The sequence below is a fragment of the Nelumbo lutea genome, chromosome 1 (assembly GCF_056320005.1).
Source record: "Nelumbo lutea isolate HS-2025 chromosome 1, American lotus-T2T, whole genome shotgun sequence".
In the NCBI taxonomy this organism is placed as follows: Eukaryota; Viridiplantae; Streptophyta; class Magnoliopsida; order Proteales; family Nelumbonaceae; genus Nelumbo; species Nelumbo lutea.
The window spans coordinates 157,569,878-157,575,078 of record NC_142684.1 but is presented as its reverse complement, the minus strand read 5'-3'; the positions used below and the strand labels follow the sequence as shown (position 1 = coordinate 157,575,078).

Genomic DNA, 5,201 nt, shown 5'->3' with positions numbered 1-5,201 from the left:
AAGTTGAGAATATTTTCTCCAAATTTCAAAAATTTTAGAAACCCTTTTCATTGGTGTTTTGTAAGAAGTTGAGCCTAAACAATTCTCATATTGGGTTGCTACAACAGCTTGGGATCCAAAATTTCTCGGTTGTGTCTTTTCCTATGGAAAACGGAGTCACTATGAAAGACATAAATCGACTTTTCAAATCTAAAAATGATGGCCCATTTCCTCTAAGAAAACGGGTGGTGACTCCAATTCTTTGAGCTGGCCATGAACTTTCCGGAACTCACAATTAGGGGTGAGAAATTGGGTAGGTTCTACTCAAAACTGAATGGAACCGACCCCGAACTGGTCTTGAACCGACCCTACCCAATCTGTTACATGGTAGGGTCTGGTTCCAAATTCTTGGAACTGTGCCCCACCTAGGTCAGTTCTAGGGTTTTGGGTTTGTCCTACCCAAACCAATCCAGTGAACCGGCCTTGGTAGGCCTTAGAACCAAACCTGCCTTGACCCCAGAATATTTTTAAGGATGTGAAGCTTTCAACCCAATAACTCATGCATGGTTACGAAATCCATGACTCATAAGAGGATCAAAAATAAACACAAAACCATAACACTAACTCCTTAAATAAGAAACAAAGCCCCCTCAAAATTGGAGTCCAATCTAACACATGGAATCCCATGGTTCAAAGCATGGTTTTCGAATCATTATTGACCCGGACGGTTGGAATGTTTGGCCTCGAAATCATCAAGGCAACCAGTTTCGTTTCACACTCAACCCTTTTTTTTTCCCAAAACTCTTGACTTGATCAGCAACCCGCTAATCCAGATGATTGAACTCTTGACCTGTTTGACCCGGACAATAATTTTGACCACTTTTTATTTTTATTATTTTATTTTTTAAATTGGACAGACCATCCATTCAAACCGAACGGCCGAACAGCTGACCTAAAAACTGTTCCAATTCCAGATCGTTTTTAAGTATAAGTACACGAAAAATACAAAAAAAAAATGAATTTCACGTATATTGGAAAAACCTCAGCCCCTCATTTCAGGGGAATTGAGATCAAAGTAAGGCGATTCCAAAACTGTGTGCTTACTAATTACTATTGTTACCGAAGAATCCGCCTCATGCATTCATGGCCAACCGTTCTAAGCGCGTCGTGCCATCAATTGTATGACTCTCTCAGATTCTGTTCGGGAGATGTTAGAATGGGGTTGACCGGGCAGATCGACCTTGTAGCAGATGACACATGTGCTATCAGGAGAAGCAAATAGCCATGCACATAGGCTCTAAGTAAGGGGTTTTGGCCCAGAAAAAAGCTATATAAATCACTCCCCATTTGCTCCAACCACACCAAAAACATTTCAAAACAATCGTCATTATATTGTACAAAGAATTATTGAAGAAGGCTCCAAACTCTTTATTGTAGTGATTTGTTATAAGAAATGGCAGACTCAACTCAAATGTTCAGGGCTGGTGAAACTCATGGCCACGCTCAGGCAAGTGCTATGTATTTATATTTATATATAATTAATTGGTGCATGCCAAACACAAACTCGATCCCCAGTTGGCTCTCATACAATAATTCTTTTGCTAATAATAAGCCTTTTGCATTGCTTAATTTGCGTTTTGGCAGGCCAAGACCGAGGAGTGTATTCAATCTGCTAAGGACACCGCAAGCACTGCTTGTGACAAGACAGAAAATGCTGCTCAATCCACCAGGGACTCTGCCCAGCAACAAGACTCCGGCTTTCTTCAACAGGTTCTTTCCCATCTGTTACACCTACCAATCATCTATGAGATAAAGGGTCCAGATTTCAAAAAAACAAGAATGGGTCATTGCTCATTGTCAATCTGGACCATTCAATTCATGGGTCATTGCCAATTGTCAATCTGAACCATTCATTTCATGGGTCATGGACAATTGTCAATCTGAACCATTAAATATGATTTGATGGCTTTCAATATTCTTTTCTATTTAATTTTATGCTCTTCTTTGTGGTTATAGACCGGGGAGAAAATAGCAGACATGGCCCAGGGTGCGGTGGACAGCGTGAAGAATACACTTGGAATTGGTGACAACAGCAACAACAACAATAGTAACAACAGGAGCTGAGAGGCCTCTCTTCCGTTCTCTTTCTTTTTCTTTGTCTAATCCTTTTCTTCTTTTTTTATGTTATTATAATAAGATTGAGAGAATATCATGCCTACCTACGTCTCTCCGCATTGTAATTTCTTACTTTTGTTAGGCAAAGTGCTATATTTGATCTCACCTTAGTGCCTTTGTTAGACTAACTCATTGATGAGTTAAGCAATGAAGCTCAATTTAATAACGTTGCTTTGGTTGATATCTTCTAGACCAGCTATAATATATCGTTAGTGGAGTGCCCAAAGGCATAAAGGAGAAATTGAACTTGCTTTTTTTTTTTTTTAAGGTTGTGTTTGGAAATGATGCAAATAAGTGTGAATGTAAATATGTAGAATGTAAAATGGTCCATGTAAACTATAAAATAGAGTTAATTTTGCACCAATAAATTTACCTTCCTACCAAACGTCAAGAGCTACGAAGCCGACCCTAGACACTGGAATGGAGATTAGCCCCAAAAGGAAGTGTCTCAAGCAAAAGACGACACTAAGAAGGAGAACTCCATATCACAGAGATCATCTAGGAAGAAAATCCAGCCTCTCACTTCAATCCTAACTGCTCAGCAAGGGTGCTTGTGGTATTACTGACGTATTACCTTATCAAGAAGGTTCTGGACAGTAACTTTATGGGCAGAGCCATTGCTGAACTTAACAAATGTGAGCCATTGGAGCTTCCTAGTATAATACATCATCTTCTACTACCCATCAAGTTCTAGTACTTGTATAAATAAAACTTCACACTGGTTCTGAAAAAAAAAATGTTGCAGTTAAAGGGAAGATGGTAGAAAAAGAGTAGTACTTCTTCAGCCTCCGGGACCAAAAGTATCCAACTGGGCTTCGAACAAATAGAGCTACAGAAGCTGGGTACTGGAAGGTCACCGATAAGGACAGGGAGATTTATAGTTCAAAGACATGTGCACTTGAGGGCATGAAGATGACTCTGTTGTTCTATCGAGGATAGGGACATTTTTAGAAACAGAGGATTGTTTCTTGGGTTTCTAGCCATTAAGGGAAACTTTTTGAAAATTTTCATGAAAAGATGAGAGATCCATCACATGGACGCCCAAAAATTGCGGAATAAGGGGCGAATTTCAAAAATTTGTCTCTCCCTTCAACTGGGAATCACATTCCCTATTTAGAAAATTATATTTTCAAGGATAAATCTTGAACCTTAAACTGAACCAGATCTGAACCAAAAGGAATGGGAGAGAATAATACCTGATACGGATAAGTAATATCTCCCAACGAAGGTGTTCACGACCAAGGAAGGATCCAAAGACTGCTCCCACTGAAGATGGCGCAGTGCAGGATGGAGCAGAATTAGCAGTGTTCTTCCCAAGAACTCTATCCTTCGCAAGAATCAGTAGAATGGTACGTGAGCACAGCTTTCTTTACAATCCTTTCTCAAAGAACTAATGTCAAGATCCAATCTTGACTTCTCCCACAGCTGGAGATCGAACTGGCAAACAGGGCAACAAGAGCAGGGAGGCGGCAAGAGAATATTCGCAGGGTGCAGAATTCTCTCTTCTTGATTTCAACACTAAAGAGGATCTGATGTATCTCTTGGTCTCTCTAAAGGCTGTCGCCCCCTTCCTTCTTTTGTTAACTTAAAAGATCAGCTCCTAATCCCATTAGGAGGTTTCTAGATCTGAATCACATTCAGATCTGGACTCTCTGAGTGGATAGGATTAAGACCCTATCCTATCTGCTAATCTATCTCAGAATTCGCCCCTTTAATTAACTAAATAAATAGCCCAGTTCGAAATGGGTTTTAGGCCCATTTAGCTTATGTGCTCACTTAACCTTCCTAACTGCTGCCCAGTTGAGCTTCCTTGTATGGCGTAGAACCCAAGCATTGATCTACACATCAGCCACATGGGTTCGGCCCAGCCTTTGTTACAAGGCCTGGTCGAATACACTGTTAAAAACAGTGAACCCCCTGAAACCCATCGAATGGGCTCTATGGGCCCAACACTTACCCTAAGTGGTCCTTGGGCCAAGCCACCTTGTAACACCTAGGGACTGTGGGCAGATGCAAGATTAGCCCACTAGGTATTATCCTCAATGGTCTTACACTTAACCTCTCAGCCCTTAATGATCATACACTACCCGACAAGAGATGACCTCTCCCTCGGTTGCAAGGAACAGTGTTGCACTCTCCACTTATATGGATCCCGGGAATTAAAACCTTTTGCAAACATTTTAGAAACCATAATGTATATATTTTTATATCTCATATAAAATATACTTTGCAAAACAAATCTCAAAGGTTGAAATCGGCTGCTGGCAGTCTTGGTTTCCAATAGTGAGAGCGCATCCCCGATCATTACCTTTGTCCGACAAAGGGGCTGATCTTGTCACTATGATCACCCACTCAGATGAATTCTCGGATTGTCCCAACAAACCCAGGTTTTGACCCCCGCTAAGGATCTCACTGATTGGTACATCAAAGACACCCCGATCCGACACCTAGTGCAGTATCATAATCGAGTCTAGGGGTCGGGTGTAACTTTCCAGTTTTGCCCATCAATCTCCAAGGTCCAGGGCAATACTGGAAATCTGGTCCAGTTCAAAGATTCAATTAATCCCACACTGTATGTGCCTAGGGTCTCACCCCGGTAGCAGAGACAAGCCACCCCAACCGACTTGGTGGCACCACAGTGTCAGCCTTGTCAGGATAGGTCTCCCCAGACCGATCCACTGGCTGTGAACATTCTAAACTAACACGAGTATCAATAAATGTCCAGTTTAAGGATATTACACAGAAACATACCAAGGGAACATGAATCAAATATGCACTTTTATAAACTCATAAAGTACATCAATTTTGATTGAAGCTAAGGGCATACAAAACTGTCTAACAGCTCCCACTTGCACTTAGGTCCAATCAGGTACTAGCCGGAGTCCCATACTTTCCACGTATTTCAAAAACACTTTCTGTGTCAGTGGCTTAGTCAATGGGTCTACCACATTCTCCGTTGATGCTACCTCTTATTATCATCCTCCCGTAGGTCCATTGTTGTCATACAACAATGGAATGGGTGATGTGCTGAATTCCAAATTCATGAA

General features: G+C 41.2%; 1 long non-coding RNA gene across 1 annotated transcript; it reads left to right on the top strand.

The window, feature by feature from the left end:
- Window positions 1-995: 995 nt before the first annotated feature.
- Window positions 996-2,320, top strand: LOC148878619 (uncharacterized). Its single transcript, XR_016103195.1, has 3 exons — window positions 996-1,486; window positions 1,624-1,749; window positions 1,996-2,320. It is a non-coding gene; the product is annotated as an uncharacterized LOC148878619 (long non-coding RNA).
- The last annotated feature ends 2,881 nt before the right edge of the window (window positions 2,321-5,201 follow it).